This window comes from Amia ocellicauda, chromosome 13 (genome assembly GCF_036373705.1).
Source record: "Amia ocellicauda isolate fAmiCal2 chromosome 13, fAmiCal2.hap1, whole genome shotgun sequence".
NCBI classification, from domain to species: domain Eukaryota; kingdom Metazoa; phylum Chordata; class Actinopteri; order Amiiformes; family Amiidae; genus Amia; species Amia ocellicauda.
The window spans coordinates 6,412,305-6,439,773 of record NC_089862.1 but is presented as its reverse complement, the minus strand read 5'-3'; the positions used below and the strand labels follow the sequence as shown (position 1 = coordinate 6,439,773).

Below are 27,469 nucleotides of genomic sequence, written 5' to 3'. Positions count from 1 at the left end.
TTGACGCATGGTATAAATGAAGGTGCGTGACACGCCTGTTCCACCTGGTAGATTGCAGATATGCTAGAGGTCAGGCTTCAGTCCTACTTTCTGAGCTTGCCAAGAAATCTCTTCAGCTCACAGCTTATCGTGTAGCTCTCTGCGGAGAGGGAAATTGTTTTCTTCATTGTTGTGGACTGAGATGATGACATGATGTGGTTTTGCCCCTCAATTCTCCATTTCTCCATATTTGCAAAAGCTCAAACTCACACACAGGAACCTAGGGACCAAACTGGTAGCTTTGCCAAACCAATGAATTTCAGATCGGTCAATTTCCTATGATGGGTACGAGGGGATGAACAATTGCGGCATTTCCTGACGCTATGGCCGCGTGACATTTTGTGCGCTAGTGTGGAACAGCTAAGAGTCCTGCTCTGGCTCTGCCAATCCACGGCCTAAAATGCTTCTCATAAGACAGTCTGTTTCTGCCCGGTTCTGACCCGGGGACCTTTCGCGTGTAAAGCGAACGTGATGACCACTACACTACAGAAACCACAGACAGTCAGCTTCCTAATGGAGCTCTGTTTAGGAGCACAGCAGAAAAACAACCTTATCTCTCCTGTTGCATCCCCAAAAAAAGGATGCAGGAGAAACCTACAGAATTGTGCAGCAATTGTCCACTATCTATCTATGAACTTTACTTCATTCAGTTAGCAGTGTAATGCACAGGATACGTGCCCTGTTGTGATAATAGTCCCACATTTAGCAAAGAAAAAGCAAACTGAGCTGGAAAATCACGCAAGATACCAGAGCAGCCATGGCTTGGATGGTATTACCTCCTAGCTCTGACGGTATTATTACTTCTCATCCACACTACAAGGTTTGCCATTTCTGCAACTACAACTACCACCACCTCCACTGACACTGCCAACAACAACAGGAGCCAAAGCTATGAAATGAGGCAGTTTGTAGGCTCTCAAGCTATCTCAGAGTCCAAATATTTCAGTCTAGGTACGTGCAGTTTCCGTTTGCCAAGCTGACAGTGAGTCACCGATCAAGGGTAAGTTGGAGCGTTTGCTCTATACGCAAGCGACATATGTGCTCCTTGTGCAAAATGGGCTGAGAAAACGTCACGGAGGTTGACGCATGGTCTAAATGAAGGTGCGTGACACGCCTGTGCGACCTGGCAGATTGCAAATGTGCTAGAGGTATGCAAAATATGTCAAGCAGCATGCACAAACATAGTTCTGCCTCGTGTGAGGATGGAACTTACGGCCTTCAGATTATGAGACTGACGCGCTACCTACTGTGCTAACGAGGCTGCACTTTAGGCTTCAGTCCTACTGTCTGAGTTTGTCATGAAATCTCTTCACCTCACAGGTTATCACGGAGGTTGACGCATGGTCTAAATGAAGGTGCGTGACACGCCTGTTCCACCTGGTAGATTGCAGATATGCTAGAGGTCAGGCTTCAGTCCTACTTTCTGAGCTTGCCAAGAAATCTCTTCAGCTCACAGCTTATCGTGTAGCTCTCTGCGGAGAGGGAAATTGTTTTCTTCATTGTTGTGGACTGAGATGATGACATGATGTGGTTTTGCCCCTCAATTCTCCATTTCTCCATATTTGCAAAAGCTCAAACTCACATACAGGAACCTAGGGACCAAACTGGTAGCTTTGCCAAACCAATGAATTTCAGATCGGTCAATTTCCTATGATGGGTACGAGGGGATGAACAATTGCGGCATTTCCTGACGCTATGGCCGCGTGACATTTTGTGCGCTAGTGTGGAACAGCTAAGAGTCCTGCTCTGGCTCTGCCAATCCACGGCCTAAAATGATTCTCATAAGACAATCTGTTTCTGCCCGGTTCTGACCCGGGGACCTTTCGCGTGTAAAGCGAACGTGATGACCACTACACTACAGAAACCACAGACAGTCAGCTTCCTAATGGAGCTCTGTTTAGGAGCACAGCAGAAAAACAACCTTATCTCTCCTGTTGCATCCCCAAAAAAAGGATGCAGGAGAAACCTACAGAATTGTGCAGCAATTGTCCACTATCTATCTATGAACTTTACTTCATTCAGTTAGCAGTGTAATGCTCAGGATACGTGCCCTGTTGTGATAATAGTCCCACATTTAGCAAAGAAAAAGCAAACTGAGCTGGAAAATCACGCAAGATACCAGAGCAGCCATGGCTTGGATGGTATTACCTCCTAGCTCTGACGGTATTATTATTTCTCATCCACACTACAAGGTTTGCCATTTCTGCAACTACAACTACCACCACCTCCACTGACACTGCCAACAACAACAGGAGCCAAAGCTATGAAATGAGGCAGTTTGTAGGCTCTCAAGCTATCTCAGAGTCCAAATATTTCAGTCTAGGTACGTGCAGTTTCCGTTTGCCAAGCTGACAGTGAGTCACCGATCAAGGGTAAGTTGGAGCGTTTGCTCTATACGCAAGCGACATATGTGCTCCTTGTGCAAAATGGGCTGAGAAAACGTCACGGAGGTTGACGCATGGTCTAAATGAAGGTGCGTGACACGCCTGTGCGACGTGGCAGATTGCAGATGTGCTAGAGGTATGCAAAATACAACAAGCAGCTTCCACAAACATAGTTCTGCCTCGTGTGTGGATCGAACTCACGGCCTTCAGATTATGAGACTGACGCGCTACCTACTGCACTTAAGGCTTCAGTCCTACTGTCTGAGTTTGTCATGAAATCTCTTCACCTCACAGGTTATCACGGAGGTTGACGCATGGTATAAATGAAGGTGCGTGACACGCCTGTTCCACCTGGTAGATTGCAGATATGCTAGAGGTCAGGCTTCAGTCCTACTTTCTGAGCTTGCCAAGAAATCTCTTCAGCTCACAGCTTATCGTGTAGCTCTCTGCGGAGAGGGAAATTGTTTTCTTCATTGTTGTGGACTGAGATGATGACATGATGTGGTTTTGCCCCTCAATTCTCCATTTCTCCATATTTGCAAAAGCTCAATCTCACACACAGGAACCTAGGGACCAAACTGGTAGCTTTGCCAAACCAATGAATTTCAGATCGGTCAATTTCCTATGATGGGTACGAGGGGATGAACAATTGCGGCATTTCCTGACGCTATGGCCGCGTGACATTTTGTGCGCTAGTGTGGAACAGCTAAGAGTCCTGCTCTGGCTCTGCCAATCCACGGCCTAAAATGCTTCTCATAAGACAGTCTGTTTCTGCCCGGTTCTGACCCGGGGACCTTTCGCGTGTAAAGCGAACGTGATGACCACTACACTACAGAAACCACAGACAGTCAGCTTCCTAATGGAGCTCTGTTTAGGAGCACAGCAGAAAAACAACCTTATCTCTCCTGTTGCATCCCCAAAAAAAGGATGCAGGAGAAACCTACAGAATTGTGCAGCAATTGTCCACTATCTATCTATGAACTTTACTTCATTCAGTTAGCAGTGTAATGCACAGGATACGTGCCCTGTTGTGATAATAGTCCCACATTTAGCAAAGAAAAAGCAAACTGAGCTGGAAAATCACGCAAGATACCAGAGCAGCCATGGCTTGGATGGTATTACCTCCTAGCTCTGACGGTATTATTACTTCTCATCCACACTACAAGGTTTGCCATTTCTGCAACTACAACTACCACCACCTCCACTGACACTGCCAACAACAACAGGAGCCAAAGCTATGAAATGAGGCAGTTTGTAGGCTCTCAAGCTATCTCAGAGTCCAAATATTTCAGTCTAGGTACGTGCAGTTTCCGTTTGCCAAGCTGACAGTGAGTCACCGATCAAGGGTAAGTTGGAGCGTTTGCTCTATACGCAAGCGACATATGTGCTCCTTGTGCAAAACGGGCTGAGAAAACGTCACGGAGGTTGACGCATGGTCTAAATGAAGGTGCGTGACACGCCTGTGCGACGTGGCAGATTGCAGATGTGCTAGAGGTATGCAAAATACAACAAGCAGCTTCCACAAACATAGTTCTGCCTCGTGTGTGGATCGAACTCACGGCCTTCAGATTATGAGACTGACGCGCTACCTACTGCACTTAAGGCTTCAGTCCTACTGTCTGAGTTTGTCATGAAATCTCTTCACCTCACAGGTTATCACGGAGGTTGACGCATGGTATAAATGAAGGTGCGTGACACGCCTGTTCCACCTGGTAGATTGCAGATATGCTAGAGGTCAGGCTTCAGTCCTACTTTCTGAGCTTGCCAAGAAATCTCTTCAGCTCACAGCTTATCGTTTAGCTCTCTGCGGAGAGGGAAATTGTTTTCTTCATTGTTGTGGACTGAGATGATGACATGATGTGGTTTTGCCCCTCAATTCTCCATTTCTCCATATTTGCAAAAGCTCAAACTCACACACAGGAACCTAGGGACCAAACTGGTAGCTTTGCCAAACCAATGAATTTCAGATCGGTCAATTTCCTATGATGGGTACGAGGGGATGAACAATTGCGGCATTTCCTGACGCTATGGCCGCGTGACATTTTGTGCGCTAGTGTGGAACAGCTAAGAGTCCTGCTCTGGCTCTGCCAATCCACGGCCTAAAATGCTTCTCATAAGACAGTCTGTTTCTGCCCGGTTCTGACCCGGGGACCTTTCGCGTGTAAAGCGAACGTGATGACCACTACACTACAGAAACCACAGACAGTCAGCTTCCTAATGGAGCTCTGTTTAGGAGCACAGCAGAAAAACAACCTTATCTCTCCTGTTGCATCCCCAAAAAAAGGATGCAGGAGAAACCTACAGAATTGTGCAGCAATTGTCCACTATCTATCTATGAACTTTACTTCAAATATTTCAGTCTAGGTACGTGCAGTTTCCGTTTGCCAAGCTGACAGTGAGTCACCGATCAAGGGTAAGTTGGAGCGTTTGCTCTATACGCAAGCGACATATGTGCTCCTTGTGCAAAACGGGCTGAGAAAACGTCACGGAGGTTGACGCATGGTCTAAATGAAGGTGCTTGACACGCCTGTGCGACGTGGCAGATTGCAGATGTGCTAGAGGTATGCAAAATACAACAAGCAGCTTCCACAAACATAGTTGTGCCTCGTGTGTGGATCGAACTCACGGCCTTCAGATTATGAGACTGACGCGCTACCTACTGCACTTAAGGCTTCAGTCCTACTGTCTGAGTTTGTCATGAAATCTCTTCACCTCACAGGTTATCACGGAGGTTGACGCATGGTCTAAATGAAGGTGCGTGACATGCCTGTTCCACCTGGTAGATTGCAGATATGCTAGAGGTCAGGCTTCAGTCCTACTTTCTGAGCTTGCCAAGAAATCTCTTCAGCTCACAGCTTATCGTGTAGCTCTCTGCGGAGAGGGAAATTGTTTTCTTCATTGTTGTGGACTGAGATGATGACATGATGTGGTTTTGCCCCTCAATTCTCCATTTCTCCATATTTGCAAAAGCTCAAACTCACACACAGGAACCTAGGGACCAAACTGGTAGCTTTGCCAAACCAATGAATTTCAGATCGGTCAATTTCCTATGATGGGTACGAGGGGATGAACAATTGCGGCATTTCCTGACGCTATGGCCGCGTGACATTTTGTGCGCTAGTGTGGAACAGCTAAGAGTCCTGCTCTGGCTCTGCCAATCCACGGCCTAAAATGCTTCTCATAAGACAGTCTGTTTCTGCCCGGTTCTGACCCGGGGACCTTTCGCGTGTAAAGCGAACGTGATGACCACTACACTACAGAAACCACAGACAGTCAGCTTCCTAATGGAGCTCTGTTTAGGAGCACAGCAGAAAAACAACCTTATCTCTCCTGTTGCATCCCCAAAAAAAGGATGCAGGAGAAACCTACAGAATTGTGCAGCAATTGTCCACTATCTATCTATGAACTTTACTTCATTCAGTTAGCAGTGTAATGCACAGGATACGTGCCCTGTTGTGATAATAGTCCCACATTTAGCAAAGAAAAAGCAAACTGAGCTGGAAAATCACGCAAGATACCAGAGCAGCCATGGCTTGGATGGTATTACCTCTTAGCTCTGACGGTATTATTACTTCTCATCCACACTACAAGGTTTGCCATTTCTGCAACTACAACTACCACCACCTCCACTGACACTGCCAACAACAACAGGAGCCAAAGCTATGAAATGAGGCAGTTTGTAGGCTCTCAAGCTATCTCAGAGTCCAAATATTTCAGTCTAGGTACGTGCAGTTTCCGTTTGCCAAGCTGACAGTGAGTCACCGATCAAGGGTAAGTTGGAGCGTTTGCTCTATACGCAAGCGACATATGTGCTCCTTGTGCAAAACGGGCTGAGAAAACGTCACGGTGGTTGACGCATGGTCTAAATGAAGGTGCGTGACACGCCTGTGCGACCTGGCAGATTGCAAATGTGCTAGAGGTATGCAAAATATGTCTAGCAGCATCCACAAACATAGTTCTGCCTCGTGTGAGGATCGAACTCACGGCCTTCAGATTATGAGACTGACGCGCTACCTACTGCACTTAAGGCTTCAGTCCTACTGTCTGAGATTGTCATGAAATCTCTTCACCTCACAGGTTATCACGGAGGTTGACGCATGGTCTAAATGAAGGTGCGTGACACGCCTGTTCGACCTGGTAGATTGCAGATATGCTAGAGGTCAGGCTTCAGTCCTACTTTCTGAGCTTGCCAAGAAATCTCTTCAGCTCACAGCTTATCGTGTAGCTCTCTGCGGAGAGGGAAATTGTTTTCTTCATTGTTGTGGACTGAGATGATGACATGATGTGGTTTTGCCCCTCAATTCTCCATTTCTCCATATTTGCAAAAGCTCAAACTCACACACAGGAACCTAGGGACCAAACTGGTAGCTTTGCCAAACCAATGAATTTCAGATCGGTCAATTTCCTATGATGGGTACGAGGGGATGAACAATTGCGGCATTTCCTGACGCTATGGCCGCGTGACATTTTGTGCGCTAGTGTGGAACAGCTAAGAGTCCTGCTCTGGCTCTGCCAATCCACGGCCTGAAATGATTCTCATAAGACAATCTGTTTCTGCCCGGTTCTGACCCGGGGACCTTTCGCGTGTAAAGCGAACGTGATGACCACTACACTACAGAAACCACAGACAGTCAGCTTCCTAATGGAGCTCTGTTTAGGAGCACAGCAGAAAAACAACCTTATCTCTCCTGTTGCATCCCCAAAAAAAGGATGCAGGAGAAACCTACAGAATTGTGCAGCAATTGTCCACTATCTATCTATGAACTTTACTTCATTCAGTTAGCAGTGTAATGCACAGGATACGTGCCCTGTTGTGATAATAGTCCCACATTTAGCAAAGAAAAAGCAAACTGAGCTGGAAAATCACGCAAGATACCAGAGCAGCCATGGCTTGGATGGTATTACCTCCTAGCTCTGACGGTATTATTACTTCTCATCCACACTACAAGGTTTGCCATTTCTGCAACTACAACTACCACCACCTCCACTGACACTGCCAACAACAACAGGAGCCAAAGCTATGAAATGAGGCAGTTTGTAGGCTCTCAAGCTATCTCAGAGTCCAAATATTTCAGTCTAGGTACGTGCAGTTTCCGTTTGCCAAGCTGACAGTGAGTCACCGATCAAGGGTAAGTTGGAGCGTTTGCTCTATACGCAAGCGACATATGTGCTCCTTGTGCAAAACGGGCTGAGAAAACGTCACGGTGGTTGACGCATGGTCTAAATGAAGGTGCGTGACACGCCTGTGCGACCTGGCAGATTGCAAATGTGCTAGAGGTATGCAAAATATGTCTAGCAGCATCCACAAACATAGTTCTGCCTCGTGTGAGGATCGAACTCACGGCCTTCAGATTATGAGACTGACGCGCTACCTACTGCACTTAAGGCTTCAGTCCTACTGTCTGAGATTGTCATGAAATCTCTTCACCTCACAGGTTATCACGGAGGTTGACGCATGGTCTAAATGAAGGTGCGTGACACGCCTGTTCGACCTGGTAGATTGCAGATATGCTAGAGGTCAGGCTTCAGTCCTACTTTCTGAGCTTGCCAAGAAATCTCTTCAGCTCACAGCTTATCGTGTAGCTCTCTGCGGAGAGGGAAATTGTTTTCTTCATTGTTGTGGACTGAGATGATGACATGATGTGGTTTTGCCCCTCAATTCTCCATTTCTCCATATTTGCAAAAGCTCAAACTCACACACAGGAACCTAGGGACCAAACTGGTAGCTTTGCCAAACCAATGAATTTCAGATCGGTCAATTTCCTATGATGGGTACGAGGGGATGAACAATTGCGGCATTTCCTGACGCTATGGCCGCGTGACATTTTGTGCGCTAGTGTGGAACAGCTAAGAGTCCTGCTCTGGCTCTGCCAATCCACGGCCTGAAATGATTCTCATAAGACAATCTGTTTCTGCCCGGTTCTGACCCGGGGACCTTTCGCGTGTAAAGCGAACGTGATGACCACTACACTACAGAAACCACAGACAGTCAGCTTCCTAATGGAGCTCTGTTTAGGAGCACAGCAGAAAAACAACCTTATCTCTCCTGTTGCATCCCCAAAAAAAGGATGCAGGAGAAACCTACAGAATTGTGCAGCAATTGTCCACTATCTATCTATGAACTTTACTTCATTCAGTTAGCAGTGTAATGCACAGGATACGTGCCCTGTTGTGATAATAGTCCCACATTTAGCAAAGAAAAAGCAAACTGAGCTGGAAAATCACGCAAGATACCAGAGCAGCCATGGCTTGGATGGTATTACCTCCTAGCTCTGACGGTATTATTACTTCTCATCCACACTACAAGGTTTGCCATTTCTGCAACTACAACTACCACCACCTCCACTGACACTGCCAACAACAACAGGAGCCAAAGCTATGAAATGAGGCAGTTTGTAGGCTCTCAAGCTATCTCAGAGTCCAAATATTTCAGTCTAGGTACGTGCAGTTTCCGTTTGCCAAGCTGACAGTGAGTCACCGATCAAGGGTAAGTTGGAGCGTTTGCTCTATACGCAAGCGACATATGTGCTCCTTGTGCAAAACGGGCTGAGAAAACGTCACGGAGGTTGATGCATGGTCTAAATGAAGGTGCGTGACACGCCTGTGCGAAGTGGCAGATTGCAGATGTGCTAGAGGTATGCAAAATACAACAAGCAGCTTCCACAAACATAGTTGTGCCTCGTGTGTGGATCGAACTCACGGCCTTCAGATTATGAGACTGACGCGCTACCTACTGCACTTAAGGCTTCAGTCCTACTGTCTGAGTTTGTCATGAAATCTCTTCACCTCACAGGTTATCACGGAGGTTGACGCATGGTATAAATGAAGGTGCGTGACACGCCTGTTCCACCTGGTAGATTGCAGATATGCTAGAGGTCAGGCTTCAGTCCTACTTTCTGAGCTTGCCAAGAAATCTCTTCAGCTCACAGCTTATCGTGTAGCTCTCTGCGGAGAGGGAAATTGTTTTCTTCATTGTTGTGGACTGAGATGATGACATGATGTGGTTTTGCCCCTCAATTCTCCATTTCTCCATATTTGCAAAAGCTCAAACTCACACACAGGAACCTAGGGACCAAACTGGTAGCTTTGCCAAACCAATGAATTTCAGATCGGTCAATTTCCTATGATGGGTACGAGGGGATGAACAATTGCGGCATTTCCTGACGCTATGGCCGCGTGACATTTTGTGCGCTAGTGTGGAACAGCTAAGAGTCCTGCTCTGGCTCTGCCAATCCACGGCCTAAAATGCTTCTCATAAGACAGTCTGTTTCTGCCCGGTTCTGACCCGGGGACCTTTCGCGTGTAAAGCGAACGTGATGACCACTACACTACAGAAACCACAGACAGTCAGCTTCCTAATGGAGCTCTGTTTAGGAGCACAGCAGAAAAACAACCTTATCTCTCCTGTTGCATCCCCAAAAAAAGGATGCAGGAGAAACCTACAGAATTGTGCAGCAATTGTCCACTATCTATCTATGAACTTTACTTCATTCAGTTAGCAGTGTAATGCACAGGATACGTGCCCTGTTGTGATAATAGTCCCACATTTAGCAAAGAAAAAGCAAACTGAGCTGGAAAATCACGCAAGATACCAGAGCAGCCATGGCTTGGATGGTATTACCTCCTAGCTCTGACGGTATTATTACTTCTCATCCACACTACAAGGTTTGCCATTTCTGCAACTACAACTACCACCACCTCCACTGACACTGCCAACAACAACAGGAGCCAAAGCTATGAAATGAGGCAGTTTGTAGGCTCTCAAGCTATCTCAGAGTCCAAATATTTCAGTCTAGGTACGTGCAGTTTCCGTTTGCCAAGCTGACAGTGAGTCACCGATCAAGGGTAAGTTGGAGCGTTTGCTCTATACGCAAGCGACATATGTGCTCCTTGTGCAAAACGGGCTGAGAAAACGTCACGGAGGTTGACGCATGGTCTAAATGAAGGTGCGTGACACGCCTGTGCGACGTGGCAGATTGCAGATGTGCTAGAGGTATGCAAAATACAACAAGCAGCTTCCACAAACATAGTTCTGCCTCGTGTGTGGATCGAACTCACGGCCTTCAGATTATGAGACTGACGCGCTACCTACTGCACTTAAGGCTTCAGTCCTACTGTCTGAGTTTGTCATGAAATCTCTTCACCTCAAAGGTTATCACGGAGGTTGACGCATGGTATAAATGAAGGTGCGTGACACGCCTGTTCCACCTGGTAGATTGCAGATATGCTAGAGGTCAGGCTTCAGTCCTACTTTCTGAGCTTGCCAAGAAATCTCTTCAGCTCACAGCTTATCGTTTAGCTCTCTGCGGAGAGGGAAATTGTTTTCTTCATTGTTGTGGACTGAGATGATGACATGATGTGGTTTTGCCCCTCAATTCTCCATTTCTCCATATTTGCAAAAGCTCAAACTCACACACAGGAACCTAGGGACCAAACTGGTAGCTTTGCCAAACCAATGAATTTCAGATCGGTCAATTTCCTATGATGGGTACGAGGGGATGAACAATTGCGGCATTTCCTGACGCTATGGCCGCGTGACATTTTGTGCGCTAGTGTGGAACAGCTAAGAGTCCTGCTCTGGCTCTGCCAATCCACGGCCTAAAATGCTTCTCATAAGACAGTCTGTTTCTGCCCGGTTCTGACCCGGGGACCTTTCGCGTGTAAAGCGAACGTGATGACCACTACACTACAGAAACCACAGACAGTCAGCTTCCTAATGGAGCTCTGTTTAGGAGCACAGCAGAAAAACAACCTTATCTCTCCTGTTGCATCCCCAAAAAAAGGATGCAGGAGAAACCTACAGAATTGTGCAGCAATTGTCCACTATCTATCTATGAACTTTACTTCATTCAGTTAGCAGTGTAATGCACAGGATACGTGCCCTGTTGTGATAATAGTCCCACATTTAGCAAAGAAAAAGCAAACTGAGCTGGAAAATCACGCAAGATACCAGAGCAGCCACGGCTTGGATGGTATTACCTCCTAGCTCTGACGGTATTATTACTTCTCATCCACACTACAAGGTTTGCCATTTCTGCAACTACAACTACCACCACCTCCACTGACACTGCCAACAACAACAGGAGCCAAAGCTATGAAATGAGGCAGTTTGTAGGCTCTCAAGCTATCTCAGAGTCCAAATATTTCAGTCTAGGTAAGTGCAGTTTCCGTTTGCCAAGCTGACAGTGAGTCACCGATCAAGGGTAAGTTGGAGCGTTTGCTCTATACGCAAGCGACATATGTGCTCCTTGTGCAAAACGGGCTGAGAAAACGTCACGGAGGTTGACGCATGGTCTAAATGAAGGTGCGTGACACGCCTGTGCGACCTGGCAGATTGCAAATGTGCTAGAGGTATGCAAAATATGTCAAGCAGCATCAACAAACATAGTTCTGCCTCGTGTGAGGATCGAACTCACGGCCTTCAGATTATGAGACTGACGCGCTACCTACTGCACTAAAGAGGCTGCACTTTGGGCTTTAGTCCTACTGTCTGAGTTTGTCATGAAATCTCTTCAACTCACAGGTTATCACGGAGGTTGACGCATGGTCTAAATGAAGGTGCGTGACACGCCTGTTCCACCTGGTAGATTGCAGATATGCTAGAGGTCAGGCTTCAGTCCTACTTTCTGAGCTTGCCAAGAAATCTCTTCAGCTCACAGCTTATCGTGTAGCTCTCTGCGGAGAGGGAAATTGTTTTCTTCATTGTTGTGGACTGAGATGATGACATGATGTGGTTTTGCCCCTCAATTCTCCATTTCTCCATATTTGCAAAAGCTCAAACTCACACACAGGAACCTAGGGACCAAACTGGTAGCTTTGCCAAACCAATGAATTTCAGATCGGTCAATTTCCTATGATGGGTACGAGGGGATGAACAATTGCGGCATTTCCTGACGCTATGGCCGCGTGACATTTTGTGCGCTAGTGTGGAACAGCTAAGAGTCCTGCTCTGGCTCTGCCAATCCACGGCCTAAAATGCTTCTCATAAGACAGTCTGTTTCTGCCCGGTTCTGACCCGGGGACCTTTCGCGTGTAAAGCGAACGTGATGACCACTACACTACAGAAACCACAGACAGTCAGCTTCCTAATGGAGCTCTGTTTAGGAGCACAGCAGAAAAACAACCTTATCTCTCCTGTTGCATCCCCAAAAAAAGGATGCAGGAGAAACCTACAGAATTGTGCAGCAATTGTCCACTATCTATCTATGAACTTTACTTCAAATATTTCAGTCTAGGTACGTGCAGTTTCCGTTTGCCAAGCTGACAGTGAGTCACCGATCAAGGGTAAGTTGGAGCGTTTGCTCTATACGCAAGCGACATATGTGCTCCTTGTGCAAAACGGGCTGAGAAAACGTCACGGAGGTTGACGCATGGTCTAAATGAAGGTGCTTGACACGCCTGTGCGACGTGGCAGATTGCAGATGTGCTAGAGGTATGCAAAATACAACAAGCAGCTTCCACAAACATAGTTGTGCCTCGTGTGTGGATCGAACTCACGGCCTTCAGATTATGAGACTGACGCGCTACCTACTGCACTTAAGGCTTCAGTCCTACTGTCTGAGTTTGTCATGAAATCTCTTCACCTCACAGGTTATCACGGAGGTTGACGCATGGTCTAAATGAAGGTGCGTGACATGCCTGTTCCACCTGGTAGATTGCAGATATGCTAGAGGTCAGGCTTCAGTCCTACTTTCTGAGCTTGCCAAGAAATCTCTTCAGCTCACAGCTTATCGTGTAGCTCTCTGCGGAGAGGGAAATTGTTTTCTTCATTGTTGTGGACTGAGATGATGACATGATGTGGTTTTGCCCCTCAATTCTCCATTTCTCCATATTTGCAAAAGCTCAAACTCACACACAGGAACCTAGGGACCAAACTGGTAGCTTTGCCAAACCAATGAATTTCAGATCGGTCAATTTCCTATGATGGGTACGAGGGGATGAACAATTGCGGCATTTCCTGACGCTATGGCCGCGTGACATTTTGTGCGCTAGTGTGGAACAGCTAAGAGTCCTGCTCTGGCTCTGCCAATCCACGGCCTAAAATGCTTCTCATAAGACAGTCTGTTTCTGCCCGGTTCTGACCCGGGGACCTTTCGCGTGTAAAGCGAACGTGATGACCACTACACTACAGAAACCACAGACAGTCAGCTTCCTAATGGAGCTCTGTTTAGGAGCACAGCAGAAAAACAACCTTATCTCTCCTGTTGCATCCCCAAAAAAAGGATGCAGGAGAAACCTACAGAATTGTGCAGCAATTGTCCACTATCTATCTATGAACTTTACTTCATTCAGTTAGCAGTGTAATGCACAGGATACGTGCCCTGTTGTGATAATAGTCCCACATTTAGCAAAGAAAAAGCAAACTGAGCTGGAAAATCACGCAAGATACCAGAGCAGCCATGGCTTGGATGGTATTACCTCTTAGCTCTGACGGTATTATTACTTCTCATCCACACTACAAGGTTTGCCATTTCTGCAACTACAACTACCACCACCTCCACTGACACTGCCAACAACAACAGGAGCCAAAGCTATGAAATGAGGCAGTTTGTAGGCTCTCAAGCTATCTCAGAGTCCAAATATTTCAGTCTAGGTACGTGCAGTTTCCGTTTGCCAAGCTGACAGTGAGTCACCGATCAAGGGTAAGTTGGAGCGTTTGCTCTATACGCAAGCGACATATGTGCTCCTTGTGCAAAACGGGCTGAGAAAACGTCACGGTGGTTGACGCATGGTCTAAATGAAGGTGCGTGACACGCCTGTGCGACCTGGCAGATTGCAAATGTGCTAGAGGTATGCAAAATATGTCTAGCAGCATCCACAAACATAGTTCTGCCTCGTGTGAGGATCGAACTCACGGCCTTCAGATTATGAGACTGACGCGCTACCTACTGCACTTAAGGCTTCAGTCCTACTGTCTGAGATTGTCATGAAATCTCTTCACCTCACAGGTTATCACGGAGGTTGACGCATGGTCTAAATGAAGGTGCGTGACACGCCTGTTCGACCTGGTAGATTGCAGATATGCTAGAGGTCAGGCTTCAGTCCTACTTTCTGAGCTTGCCAAGAAATCTCTTCAGCTCACAGCTTATCGTGTAGCTCTCTGCGGAGAGGGAAATTGTTTTCTTCATTGTTGTGGACTGAGATGATGACATGATGTGGTTTTGCCCCTCAATTCTCCATTTCTCCATATTTGCAAAAGCTCAAACTCACACACAGGAACCTAGGGACCAAACTGGTAGCTTTGCCAAACCAATGAATTTCAGATCGGTCAATTTCCTATGATGGGTACGAGGGGATGAACAATTGCGGCATTTCCTGACGCTATGGCCGCGTGACATTTTGTGCGCTAGTGTGGAACAGCTAAGAGTCCTGCTCTGGCTCTGCCAATCCACGGCCTAAAATGATTCTCATAAGACAATCTGTTTCTGCCCGGTTCTGACCCGGGGACCTTTCGCGTGTAAAGCGAACGTGATGACCACTACACTACAGAAACCACAGACAGTCAGCTTCCTAATGGAGCTCTGTTTAGGAGCACAGCAGAAAAACAACCTTATCTCTCCTGTTGCATCCCCAAAAAAAGGATGCAGGAGAAACCTACAGAATTGTGCAGCAATTGTCCACTATCTATCTATGAACTTTACTTCATTCAGTTAGCAGTGTAATGCACAGGATACGTGCACTGTTGTGATAATAGTCCCACATTTAGCAAAGAAAAAGCAAACTGAGCTGGAAAATCACGCAAGATACCAGAGCAGCCATGGCTTGGATGGTATTACCTCCTAGCTCTGACGGTATTATTACTTCTCATCCACACTACAAGGTTTGCCATTTCTGCAACTACAACTACCACCACCTCCACTGACACTGCCAACAACAACAGGAGCCAAAGCTATGAAATGAGGCAGTTTGTAGGCTCTCAAGCTATCTCAGAGTCCAAATATTTCAGTCTAGGTACGTGCAGTTTCCGTTTGCCAAGCTGACAGTGAGTCACCGATCAAGGGTAAGTTGGAGCGTTTGCTCTATACGCAAGCGACATATGTGCTCCTTGTGCAAAACGGGCTGAGAAAACGTCACGGAGGTTGATGCATGGTCTAAATGAAGGTGCGTGACATGCCTGTGCGAAGTGGCAGATTGCAGATGTGCTAGAGGTATGCAAAATACAACAAGCAGCTTCCACAAACATAGTTGTGCCTCGTGTGTGGATCGAACTCACGGCCTTCAGATTATGAGACTGACGCGCTACCTACTGCACTTAAGGCTTCAGTCCTACTGTCTGAGTTTGTCATGAAATCTCTTCACCTCACAGGTTATCACGGAGGTTGACGCATGGTATAAATGAAGGTGCGTGACACGCCTGTTCCACCTGGTAGATTGCAGATATGCTAGAGGTCAGGCTTCAGTCCTACTTTCTGAGCTTGCCAAGAAATCTCTTCAGCTCACAGCTTATCGTGTAGCTCTCTGCGGAGAGGGAAATTGTTTTCTTCATTGTTGTGGACTGAGATGATGACATGATGTGGTTTTGCCCCTCAATTCTCCATTTCTCCATATTTGCAAAAGCTCAAACTCACACACAGGAACCTAGGGACCAAACTGGTAGCTTTGCCAAACCAATGAATTTCAGATCGGTCAATTTCCTATGATGGGTACGAGGGGATGAACAATTGCGGCATTTCCTGACGCTATGGCCGCGTGACATTTTGTGCGCTAGTGTGGAACAGCTAAGAGTCCTGCTCTGGCTCTGCCAATCCACGGCCTAAAATGCTTCTCATAAGACAGTCTGTTTCTGCCCGGTTCTGACCCGGGGACCTTTCGCGTGTAAAGCGAACGTGATGACCACTACACTACAGAAACCACAGACAGTCAGCTTCCTAATGGAGCTCTGTTTAGGAGCACAGCAGAAAAACAACCTTATCTCTCCTGTTGCATCCCCAAAAAAAGGATGCAGGAGAAACCTACAGAATTGTGCAGCAATTGTCCACTATCTATCTATGAACTTTACTTCATTCAGTTAGCAGTGTAATGCACAGGATACGTGCCCTGTTGTGATAATAGTCCCACATTTAGCAAAGAAAAAGCAAACTGAGCTGGAAAATCACGCAAGATACCAGAGCAGCCATGGCTTGGATGGTATTACCTCCTAGCTCTGACGGTATTATTACTTCTCATCCACACTACAAGGTTTGCCATTTCTGCAACTACAACTACCACCACCTCCACTGACACTGCCAACAACAACAGGAGCCAAAGCTATGAAATGAGGCAGTTTGTAGGCTCTCAAGCTATCTCAGAGTCCAAATATTTCAGTCTAGGTACGTGCAGTTTCCGTTTGCCAAGCTGACAGTGAGTCACCGATCAAGGGTAAGTTGGAGCGTTTGCTCTATACGCAAGCGACATATGTGCTCCTTGTGCAAAACGGGCTGAGAAAACGTCACGGAGGTTGACGCATGGTCTAAATGAAGGTGCGTGACACGCCTGTGCGACGTGGCAGATTGCAGATGTGCTAGAGGTATGCAAAATACAACAAGCAGCTTCCACAAACATAGTTCTGCCTCGTGTGTGGATCGAACTCACGGCCTTCAGATTATGAGACTGACGCGCTACCTACTGCACTTAAGGCTTCAGTCCTACTGTCTGAGTTTGTCATGAAATCTCTTCACCTCAAAGGTTATCACGGAGGTTGACGCATGGTATAAATGAAGGTGCGTGACACGCCTGTTCCACCTGGTAGATTGCAGATATGCTAGAGGTCAGGCTTCAGTCCTACTTTCTGAGCTTGCCAAGAAATCTCTTCAGCTCACAGCTTATCGTTTAGCTCTCTGCGGAGAGGGAAATTGTTTTCTTCATTGTTGTGGACTGAGATGATGACATGATGTGGTTTTGCCCCTCAATTCTCCATTTCTCCATATTTGCAAAAGCTCAAACTCACACACAGGAACCTAGGGACCAAACTGGTAGCTTTGCCAAACCAATGAATTTCAGATCGGTCAATTTCCTATGATGGGTACGAGGGGATGAACAATTGCGGCATTTCCTGACGCTATGGCCGCGTGACATTTTGTGCGCTAGTGTGGAACAGCTAAGAGTCCTGCTCTGGCTCTGCCAATCCACGGCCTAAAATGCTTCTCATAAGACAGTCTGTTTCTGCACGGTTCTGACCCGGGGACCTTTCGCGTGTAAAGCGAACGTGATGACCACTACACTACAGAAACCACAGACAGTCAGCTTCCTAATGGAGCTCTGTTTAGGAGCACAGCAGAAAAACAACCTTATCTCTCCTGTTGCATCCCCAAAAAAAGGATGCAGAAGAAACCTACAGAATTGTGCAGCAATTGTCCACTATCTATCTATGAACTTTACTTCAAATATTTCAGTCTAGGTACGTGCAGTTTCCGTTTGCCAAGCTGACAGTGAGTCACCGATCAAGGGTAAGTTGGAGCGTTTGCTCTATACGCAAGCGACATATGTGCTCCTTGTGCAAAACGGGCTGAGAAAACGTCACGGAGGTTGACGCATGGTCTAAATGAAGGTGCTTGACACGCCTGTGCGACGTGGCAGATTGCAGATGTGCTAGAGGTATGCAAAATACAACAAGCAGCGTCCACAAACATAGTTGTGCCTCGTGTGTGGATCGAACTCACGGCCTTCAGATTATGAGACTGACGCGCTACCTACTGCACTTAAGGCTTCAGTCCTACTGTCTGAGTTTGTCATGAAATCTCTTCACCTCACAGGTTATCACGGAGGTTGACGCATGGTCTAAATGAAGGTGCGTGACACGCCTGTTCCACCTGGTAGATTGCAAATGTGCTAGAGGTATGCAAAATATGTCAAGCAGCATCAACAAACATAGTTCTGCCTCATGTGAGGATCGAACTCACAGCCTTCAGATTATGAGACTGACGCGCTACCTACTGCGCTAACGAGGCTGCACTTTGGGCTTTAGTCCTACTGTCTGAGTTTGTCATGAAATCTCTTCAACTCACAGGTTATCACGGAGGTTGACGCATGGTCTAAATGAAGGTGCGTGACACGCCTGTTCCACCTGGTAGATTGCAGATATGCTAGAGGTCAGGCTTCAGTCCTACTTTCTGAGCTTGCCAAGAAATCTCTTCAGCTCACAGCTTATCGTGTAGCTCTCTGCGGAGAGGGAAATTGTTTTCTTCATTGTTGTGGACTGAGATGATGACATGATGTGGTTTTGCCCCTCAATTCTCCATTTCTCCATATTTGCAAAAGCTCAAACTCACACACAGGAACCTAGGGACCAAACTGGTAGCTTTGCCAAACCAATGAATTTCAGATCGGTCAATTTCCTATGATGGGTACAAGGGGATGAACAATTGCGGCATTTCCTGACGCTATGGCCGCGTGACATTTTGTGCGCTAGTGTGGAACAGCTAAGAGTCCTGCTCTGGCTCTGCCAATCCACGGCCTAAAATGCTTCTCATAAGACAGTCTGTTTCTGCCCGGTTCTGACCCGGGGACCTTTCGCGTGTAAAGCGAACGTGATGACCACTACACTACAGAAAGTCAGCTTCCTAATGGAGCTCTGTTTAGGAGCACAGCAGAAAAACAACCTTATCTCTCCTGTTGCATCCCCAAAAAAAGGATGCAGGAGAAACCTACAGAATTGTGCAGCAATTGTCCACTATCTATCTATGAACTTTACTTCATTCAGTTAGCAGTGTAATGCACAGGATACGTGCCCTGTTGTGATAATAGTCCCACATTTAGCAAAGAAAAAGCAAACTGAGCTGGAAAATCACGCAAGATACCAGAGCAGCCATGGCTTGGATGGAATTACCTCCTAGCTCTGACGGTATTATTACTTCTCATCCACACTACAAGGTTTGCCATTTCTGCAACTACAACTACCACCACCTCCACTGACGCTGCCAACAACAACAGGAGCCAAAGCTATGAAATGAGGCAGTTTGTAGGCTCTCAAGCTATCTCAGAGTCCAAATATTTCAGTCTAGGTACGTGCAGTTTCCGTTTGCCAAGCTGACAGTGAGTCACCGATCAAGGGTAAGTTGGAGCGTTTGCTCTATACGCAAGCGACATATGTGCTCCTTGTGCAAAACGGGCTGAGAAAACGTCACGGAGGTTGACGCATGGTCTAAATGAAGGTGCGTGACACGCCTGTGCGACCTGGCAGACTGCAGATGTGCTAGAGGTATGCAAAATATGTCAAGCAGCGTCCACAAACATAGTTCTGCCTCGTGAGAGGATCGAACTCACAGCCTTCAGATTATGAGACTGACGCACTACCTACTGTGCTAACGAGGCTGCACTTTAGGCTTTAGTCCTACTGTCTGAGTTTGTCATGAAATCTCTTCACCTCACAGGTTATCACGGAGGTTGACGCATGGTCTAAATGAAGGTGTGTGACACGCCTGTTCCACCTGGTAGATTGCAGATATGCTAGAGGTCAGGCTTCAGTCCTACTTTCTGAGCTTGCCAAGAAATCTCTTCAGCTCACAGCTTATCGTGTAGCTCTCTGCGGAGAGGGAAATTGTTTTCTTCATTGTTGTGGACTGAGATGATGACATGATGTGGTTTTGCCCCTCAATTCTCCATTTCTCCATATTTGCAAAAGCTCAAACTCACACACAGGAACCTAGGGACCAAACTGGTAGCTTTGCCAAACCAATGAATTTCAGATCGGTCAATTTCCTATGATGGGTACGAGGGGATGAACAATTGCGGCATTTCCTGACGCTATGGCCGCGTGACATTTTGTGCGCTAGTGTGGAACAGCTAAGAGTCCTGCTCTGGCTCTGCCAATCCACGGCCTAAAATGATTCTCATAAGACAGTCTGTTTCTGCCCGGTTCTGACCCGGTGACCTTTCGCGTGTAAAGCGAACGTGATGAACACTACACTACAGAAACCACAGACAGTCAGCTTCCTAATGCAGCTCTGTTTAGGAGCACAGCAGAAAAACAACCTTATCTCTCCTGTTGCATCCCCAAAAAAAGGATGCAGGAGAAACCTACAGAATTGTGCAGCAATTGTCCACTATCTATCTATGAACTTTACTTCATTCAGTTAGCAGTGTAATGCACAGGATACGTGCCCTGTTGTGATAATAGACCCACAATTAGCAAAGTCAAAGCAAACTGAGCTGGAAAATCACGCAAGATACCAGAGCTGCCTTGGCTTGGATGGTATTACCTCCTAGCTCTGACGGTATTATTTCTTCTCATCCACACTACAAGGTTTGCCATTTCTGCAACTACAACTACCACCACCTCCACTGACACTGCCAACAACAACAGGAGCCAAAGCTATGAAATGAGGCAGTTTGTAGGCTCTCAAGCTATCTCAGAGTCCAAATATTTCAGTCTAGGAACGTGCAGTTTCCGTTTGCCAAGCTGACAGTGAGTCACCGATCAAGGGTAAGTTGGAGCGTTTGCTCTATACGCAAGCGACATATGTGCTCCTCGTGCAAAACGGGCTGAGAAAACGTCACGGAGGTTGACGCATGGTCTAAATGAAGGTGCGTGACACGCCTGTGCGTCGTGGCAGATTGCAGATGTGCTAGAGGTATGCAAAATACAACAAGCAGCTTCCACAAACATAGTTCTGCCTCGTCTGAGGATCGAAATCACGGCCTTCAGATTATGAGACTGACACGCTACCTACTGCGCTAACAAGGCTGCACTTTAGGCTTCAGTCCTACTGTCTGAGTTTGTCATGAAATCTCTTCACCTCACAGGTTATCACGGAGGTTGACGCATGGTCTAAATGAAGGTGCGTGACACACCTGTTCCACCTGGTAGATTGCAGATATGCTAGAGGTCAGGCTTCAGTCCTACTTTCTGAGCTTGCCAAGAAATCTCTTCAGCTCACAGCTTATCGTGTAGCTCTCTGCGGAGAGGGAAATTGTTTTCTTCATTGTTGTGGACTGAGATGATGACATGATGTGGTTTTGCCCCTCAATTCTCCATTTCTCCATATTTGCAAAAGCTCAAACTCACACACAGGAACCTAGGGACCAAACTGGTAGCTTTGCCAAACCAATGAATTTCAGATCGGTCAATTTCCTATGATGGGTACGAGGGGATGAACAATTGCGGCATTTCCTGACGCTATGGCCACGTGACATTTTGTGCGCTAGTGTGGAACAGCTAAGAGTCCTCCTCTGGCTCTGCCAATCCACGGCCTAAAATGCTTCTCATAAGACAGTCTGTTTCTGCCCGGTTCTGACCCGGGGACCTTTCGCGTGTAAAGCGAACGTGATGACCACTACACTACAGAAACCACAGACAGTCAGCTTCCTAATGGAGCTCTGTTTAGGAGCACAGCAGAAAAACAACCTTATCTCTCCTGTTGCATCCCCAAAAAAAGGATGCAGGAGAAACCTACAGAATTGTGCAGCAATTGTCCACTATCTATCTATGAACTTTACTTCATTCAGTTAGCAGTGTAATGCACAGGATACGTGCCCTGTTGTGATAATAGACCCACAATTAGCAAAGTCAAAGCAAACTGAGCTGGAAAATCACACAAGATACCAGAGCTGCCTTGGCTTGGATGGTATTACCTCCTAGCTCTGACGGTATTATTACTTCTCATCCACAATACAAGGTTTGCCATTTCTGCAACTACAACTACCACCACCTCCACTGACACTGCCAACAACAACAGGAGCCAAAGCTATGAAATGAGGCAGTTTGTAGGCTCTCAAGCTATCTCAGAGTCCAAATATTTCAGTCTAGGTACGTGCAGTATCCGTTTGCCAAGCTGACAGTGAGTCACCGATCAAGGGTAAGTTGGAGCGTTTGCTCTATACGCAAGCGACATATGTGCTCCTTGTGCAAAATGGGCTGAGAAAACGTCACGGAGGTTGACGCATGGTCTAAATGAAGGTGCGTGACACGCCTGTGCGACCTGGCAGATTGCAAATGTGCTAGAGGTATGCAAAATATGTCAAGCAGCATCCACAAACATAGTTCTGCCTCATGTGAGGATCAAACTCACAGCCTTCAGATTATGAGACTGACGCGCTACGTACTGCGCTTTAGGCTTTAGTCCTACTGTCTGAGTTTGTCGTGAAATGTCTTCCATTCACAGGTTATCACGGAGGTTGACGCATGGTCTAAATGAAGGTGCGTGACACGCCTGTGCGACCTGACAGATTGCAGATGTGCTAGAGGTATGCAAAATATGTCAAGCAGCATCCACAAACATAGTTCTGCCTCGTGTGAGGATCAAACTCACGGCCTTCAGATTATGAGACTGACGCGCTACCTACAGCACTTTAGGCTTTAGTCCTACTGCCTGAGTTTGTCTTGAAATCTCTTCCATTCACAGGTTATCACGGAGGTTGACGCATGGTCTAAATGAAGGTGCGTGACACGCCTGTTCGACCTGGTAGATTGCAGATATGCTAGAGGTCAGGCTTCAGTCCTACTTTCTGAGCTTGCCAAGAAATCTCTTCAGCTCACAGCTTATCGTGTAGCTCTCTGCGGAGAGGGAAATTGTTTTCTTCATTGTTGTGGACTGAGATGATGACATGATGTGGTTTTGCCCCTCAATTCTCCATTTCTCCATATTTGCAAAAGCTCAAACTCACACACAGGAACCTAGGGACCAAACTGGTAGCTTTGCCAAACCAATGAATTTCAGATCGGTCAATTTCCTATGATGGGTACGAGGGGATGAACAATTGCGGCATTTCCTGACGCTATGGCCGCGTGACATTTTGTGCGCTAGTGTGGAACAGCTAAGAGTCCTGCTCTGGCTCTGCCAATCCACGGCCTAAAATGATTCTCATAAGACAGTCTGTTTCTGCCCGGTTCTGACCCGGTGACCTTTCGCGTGTAAAGCGAACGTGATGAACACTACACTACAGAAACCACAGACAGTCAGCTTCCTAATGCAGCTCTGTTTAGGAGCACAGCAGAAAAACAACCTTATCTCTCCTGTTGCATCCCCAAAAAAAGGATGCAGGAGAAACCTACAGAATTGTGCAGCAATTGTCCACTATCTATCTATGAACTTTACTTCATTCAGTTAGCAGTGTAATGCACAGGATACGTGCCCTGTTGTGATAATAGACCCACAATTAGCAAAGTCAAAGCAAACTGAGCTGGAAAATCACGCAAGATACCAGAGCTGCCTTGGCTTGGATGGTATTACCTCCTAGCTCTGACGGTATTATTTCTTCTCATCCACACTACAAGGTTTGCCATTTCTGCAACTACAACTACCACCACCTCCACTGACACTGCCAACAACAACAGGAGCCAAAGCTATGAAATGAGGCAGTTTGTAGGCTCTCAAGCTATCTCAGAGTCCAAATATTTCAGTCTAGGAACGTGCAGTTTCCGTTTGCCAAGCTGACAGTGAGTCACCGATCAAGGGTAAGTTGGAGCGTTTGCTCTATACGCAAGCGACATATGTGCTCCTCGTGCAAAACGGGCTGAGAAAACGTCACGGAGGTTGACGCATGGTCTAAATGAAGGTGCGTGACACGCCTGTGCGTCGTGGCAGATTGCAGATGTGCTAGAGGTATGCAAAATACAACAAGCAGCTTCCACAAACATAGTTCTGCCTCGTCTGAGGATCGAAATCACGGCCTTCAGATTATGAGACTGACACGCTACCTACTGCGCTAACAAGGCTGCACTTTAGGCTTCAGTCCTACTGTCTGAGTTTGTCATGAAATCTCTTCACCTCACAGGTTATCACGGAGGTTGACGCATGGTCTAAATGAAGGTGCGTGACACACCTGTTCCACCTGGTAGATTGCAGATATGCTAGAGGTCAGGCTTCAGTCCTACTTTCTGAGCTTGCCAAGAAATCTCTTCAGCTCACAGCTTATCGTGTAGCTCTCTGCGGAGAGGGAAATTGTTTTCTTCATTGTTGTGGACTGAGATGATGACATGATGTGGTTTTGCCCCTCAATTCTCCATTTCTCCATATTTGCAAAAGCTCAAACTCACACACAGGAACCTAGGGACCAAACTGGTAGCTTTGCCAAACCAATGAATTTCAGATCGGTCAATTTCCTATGATGGGTACGAGGGGATGAACAATTGCGGCATTTCCTGACGCTATGGCCACGTGACATTTTGTGCGCTAGTGTGGAACAGCTAAGAGTCCTCCTCTGGCTCTGCCAATCCACGGCCTAAAATGCTTCTCATAAGACAGTCTGTTTCTGCCCGGTTCTGACCCGGGGACCTTTCGCGTGTAAAGCGAACGTGATGACCACTACACTACAGAAACCACAGACAGTCAGCTTCCTAATGGAGCTCTGTTTAGGAGCACAGCAGAAAAACAACCTTATCTCTCCTGTTGCATCCCCAAAAAAAGGATGCAGGAGAAACCTACAGAATTGTGCAGCAATTGTCCACTATCTATCTATGAACTTTACTTCATTCAGTTAGCAGTGTAATGCACAGGATACGTGCCCTGTTGTGATAATAGACCCACAATTAGCAAAGTCAAAGCAAACTGAGCTGGAAAATCACACAAGATACCAGAGCTGCCTTGGCTTGGATGGTATTACCTCCTAGCTCTGACGGTATTATTACTTCTCATCCACAATACAAGGTTTGCCATTTCTGCAACTACAACTACCACCACCTCCACTGACACTGCCAACAACAACAGGAGCCAAAGCTATGAAATGAGGCAGTTTGTAGGCTCTCAAGCTATCTCAGAGTCCAAATATTTCAGTCTAGGTACGTGCAGTATCCGTTTGCCAAGCTGACAGTGAGTCACCGATCAAGGGTAAGTTGGAGCGTTTGCTCTATACGCAAGCGACATATGTGCTCCTTGTGCAAAATGGGCTGAGAAAACGTCACGGAGGTTGACGCATGGTCTAAATGAAGGTGCGTGACACGCCTGTGCGACCTGGCAGATTGCAAATGTGCTAGAGGTATGCAAAATATGTCAAGCAGCATCCACAAACATAGTTCTGCCTCATGTGAGGATCAAACTCACAGCCTTCAGATTATGAGACTGACGCGCTACGTACTGCGCTTTAGGCTTTAGTCCTACTGTCTGAGTTTGTCGTGAAATGTCTTCCATTCACAGGTTATCACGGAGGTTGACGCATGGTCTAAATGAAGGTGCGTGACACGCCTGTGCGACCTGACAGATTGCAGATGTGCTAGAGGTATGCAAAATATGTCAAGCAGCATCCACAAACATAGTTCTGCCTCGTGTGAGGATCAAACTCACGGCCTTCAGATTATGAGACTGACGCGCTACCTACAGCACTTTAGGCTTTAGTCCTACTGCCTGAGTTTGTCTTGAAATCTCTTCCATTCACAGGTTATCACGGAGGTTGACGCATGGTCTAAATGAAGGTGCGTGACACGCCTGTTCGACCTGGTAGATTGCAGATATGCTAGAGGTCAGGCTTCAGTCCTACTTTCTGAGCTTGCCAAGAAATCTCTTCAGCTCACAGCTTATCGTGTAGCTCTCTGCAGAGAGGGAAATTGTTTTCTTCATTGTTGTGGACTGAGATGATGACATGATGTGGTTTTGCCCCTCAATTCTCCATTTCTCCATATTTGCAAAAGCTCAAACTCACACACAGGAACCTAGGGACCAAACCGGTAGCTTTGCCAAACCAATGAATTTCAGATCGGTCAATTTCCTATGATGGGTACGAGGGGATGAACAATTGCGGCATTTCCTGACGCTATGGCCGCGTGACATTTTGTGCGCTAGTGTGGAACAGCTAAGAGTCCTGCTCTGGCTCTGCCAATCCACGGCCTAAAATGATTCTCATAAGACAGTCTGTTTCTGCCCGGTTCTGACCCGGGGACCTTTCGCGTGTAAAGCGAACGTGATGACCACTACTCTACAGAAACCACAAACAGTCAGCTTCCTAATGCAGCTCTGTTTAGGAGCACAGCAGAAAAACAACCTTATCTCTCCTGTTGCATCCCCAAAAAAAGGATGCAGGAGAAACCTACAGAATTGTGCAGCAATTGTCCACTATCTATCTATGAACTTTACTTCATTCAGTTAGCAGTGTAATGCACAGGATACGTGCCCTGTTGTGATAATAGACCCACAATTAGCAAAGTCAAAGCAAACTGAGCTGGAAAATCACGCAAGATACCAGAGCTGCCTTGGCTTGGATGGTATTACCTCCTAGCTCTGACGGTATTATTACTTCTCATCCACACTACAAGGTTTGCCATTTCTGCAACTACAACTACCACCACCTCCACTGACACTGCCAACAACAACAGGAGCCAAAGCTATGAAATGAGGCAGTTTGTAGGCTCTCAAGCTATCTCAGAGTCCAAATATTTCAGTCTAGGTACGTGCAGTTTCCGTTTGCCAAGCTGACAGTGAGTCACCGATCCAGGGTAAGTTGGAGCGTTTGCTCTATACGCAAGCGACATATGTGCTCCTTGTGCAAAATGGGCTGAGAAAACGTCACGGAGGTTGACGCATGGTCTAAATGAAGGTGCGTGACACGCCTGTGCGACCTGGCAGATTGCAAATGTGCTAGAGGTATGCAAAATATGTCAAGCAGCATTCACAAACATAGTTCTGCCTCGTGTGAGGATCAAACTCACGGCCTTCAGATTATGAGACTGACACGCTACCTACTGCGCTAACGAGGCTGCACTTTAGGCTTTAGTCCTACTGTCTGAGTTTGTCATGAAATCTCTTCACCTCACAGGTTATCACAGAGGTTGACGCATGGTATAAATGAAGGTGCGTGACACGCCTGTTCCACCTGGTGGATTGCAGATATGCTAGAGGTCAGGCTTCAGTCCTACTTTCTGAGCTTGCCAAGAAATCTCTTCAGCTCACAGCTTATCGTGTAGCTCTCTGCGGAGAGGGAAATTGTTTTCTTCATTGTTGTGGACTGAGATGATGACATGATGTGGTTTTGCCCCTCAATTCTCCATTTCTCCATATTTGCAAAAGCTCAAACTCACACACAGGAACCTAGGGACCAAACTGGTAGCTTTGCCAAACCAATGAATTTCAGATCGGTCAATTTCCTATGATGGGTACGAGGGGATGAACAATTGCGGCATTTCCTGACGCTATGGCCGCGTG

The 27,469-nt window shown here is 46.7% G+C and overlaps 22 non-coding genes across 22 annotated transcripts; all 22 read right to left on the bottom strand.

Moving 5' to 3' along the window:
* Window positions 1-459: 459 nt before the first annotated feature.
* Window positions 460-532, bottom strand: trnav-uac (transfer RNA valine (anticodon UAC)). Its single transcript has one exon. It is a non-coding gene; the product is annotated as a tRNA-Val (tRNA).
* Window positions 533-1,227: 695 nt separating this feature from the next.
* On the bottom strand, window positions 1,228-1,300 carry trnam-cau (transfer RNA methionine (anticodon CAU)). The gene has a single exon. It is a non-coding gene; the product is annotated as a tRNA-Met (tRNA).
* Window positions 1,301-1,831: 531 nt separating this feature from the next.
* trnav-uac (transfer RNA valine (anticodon UAC)) lies at window positions 1,832-1,904 on the bottom strand. The gene has a single exon. It is a non-coding gene; the product is annotated as a tRNA-Val (tRNA).
* Window positions 1,905-3,189: 1,285 nt separating this feature from the next.
* trnav-uac (transfer RNA valine (anticodon UAC)) lies at window positions 3,190-3,262 on the bottom strand. The gene has a single exon. It is a non-coding gene; the product is annotated as a tRNA-Val (tRNA).
* A 1,285-nt stretch (window positions 3,263-4,547) lies between these two features.
* On the bottom strand, window positions 4,548-4,620 carry trnav-uac (transfer RNA valine (anticodon UAC)). The gene has a single exon. It is a non-coding gene; the product is annotated as a tRNA-Val (tRNA).
* A 994-nt stretch (window positions 4,621-5,614) lies between these two features.
* Window positions 5,615-5,687, bottom strand: trnav-uac (transfer RNA valine (anticodon UAC)). The gene has a single exon. It is a non-coding gene; the product is annotated as a tRNA-Val (tRNA).
* Window positions 5,688-6,972: 1,285 nt separating this feature from the next.
* Window positions 6,973-7,045, bottom strand: trnav-uac (transfer RNA valine (anticodon UAC)). The gene has a single exon. It is a non-coding gene; the product is annotated as a tRNA-Val (tRNA).
* Window positions 7,046-8,330: 1,285 nt separating this feature from the next.
* Window positions 8,331-8,403, bottom strand: trnav-uac (transfer RNA valine (anticodon UAC)). Its single transcript has one exon. It is a non-coding gene; the product is annotated as a tRNA-Val (tRNA).
* A 1,285-nt stretch (window positions 8,404-9,688) lies between these two features.
* Window positions 9,689-9,761, bottom strand: trnav-uac (transfer RNA valine (anticodon UAC)). Its single transcript has one exon. It is a non-coding gene; the product is annotated as a tRNA-Val (tRNA).
* Window positions 9,762-11,046: 1,285 nt separating this feature from the next.
* trnav-uac (transfer RNA valine (anticodon UAC)) lies at window positions 11,047-11,119 on the bottom strand. The gene has a single exon. It is a non-coding gene; the product is annotated as a tRNA-Val (tRNA).
* A 695-nt stretch (window positions 11,120-11,814) lies between these two features.
* Window positions 11,815-11,887, bottom strand: trnam-cau (transfer RNA methionine (anticodon CAU)). The gene has a single exon. It is a non-coding gene; the product is annotated as a tRNA-Met (tRNA).
* Window positions 11,888-12,418: 531 nt separating this feature from the next.
* On the bottom strand, window positions 12,419-12,491 carry trnav-uac (transfer RNA valine (anticodon UAC)). Its single transcript has one exon. It is a non-coding gene; the product is annotated as a tRNA-Val (tRNA).
* Window positions 12,492-13,485: 994 nt separating this feature from the next.
* trnav-uac (transfer RNA valine (anticodon UAC)) lies at window positions 13,486-13,558 on the bottom strand. Its single transcript has one exon. It is a non-coding gene; the product is annotated as a tRNA-Val (tRNA).
* A 1,285-nt stretch (window positions 13,559-14,843) lies between these two features.
* Window positions 14,844-14,916, bottom strand: trnav-uac (transfer RNA valine (anticodon UAC)). Its single transcript has one exon. It is a non-coding gene; the product is annotated as a tRNA-Val (tRNA).
* Window positions 14,917-16,201: 1,285 nt separating this feature from the next.
* trnav-uac (transfer RNA valine (anticodon UAC)) lies at window positions 16,202-16,274 on the bottom strand. The gene has a single exon. It is a non-coding gene; the product is annotated as a tRNA-Val (tRNA).
* A 2,002-nt stretch (window positions 16,275-18,276) lies between these two features.
* trnam-cau (transfer RNA methionine (anticodon CAU)) lies at window positions 18,277-18,349 on the bottom strand. The gene has a single exon. It is a non-coding gene; the product is annotated as a tRNA-Met (tRNA).
* A 1,290-nt stretch (window positions 18,350-19,639) lies between these two features.
* trnam-cau (transfer RNA methionine (anticodon CAU)) lies at window positions 19,640-19,712 on the bottom strand. Its single transcript has one exon. It is a non-coding gene; the product is annotated as a tRNA-Met (tRNA).
* A 1,299-nt stretch (window positions 19,713-21,011) lies between these two features.
* trnam-cau (transfer RNA methionine (anticodon CAU)) lies at window positions 21,012-21,084 on the bottom strand. Its single transcript has one exon. It is a non-coding gene; the product is annotated as a tRNA-Met (tRNA).
* A 531-nt stretch (window positions 21,085-21,615) lies between these two features.
* Window positions 21,616-21,688, bottom strand: trnav-uac (transfer RNA valine (anticodon UAC)). Its single transcript has one exon. It is a non-coding gene; the product is annotated as a tRNA-Val (tRNA).
* A 2,293-nt stretch (window positions 21,689-23,981) lies between these two features.
* Window positions 23,982-24,054, bottom strand: trnam-cau (transfer RNA methionine (anticodon CAU)). Its single transcript has one exon. It is a non-coding gene; the product is annotated as a tRNA-Met (tRNA).
* A 531-nt stretch (window positions 24,055-24,585) lies between these two features.
* Window positions 24,586-24,658, bottom strand: trnav-uac (transfer RNA valine (anticodon UAC)). Its single transcript has one exon. It is a non-coding gene; the product is annotated as a tRNA-Val (tRNA).
* Window positions 24,659-26,951: 2,293 nt separating this feature from the next.
* trnam-cau (transfer RNA methionine (anticodon CAU)) lies at window positions 26,952-27,024 on the bottom strand. Its single transcript has one exon. It is a non-coding gene; the product is annotated as a tRNA-Met (tRNA).
* Between the last annotated feature and the right edge of the window lie 445 nt (window positions 27,025-27,469).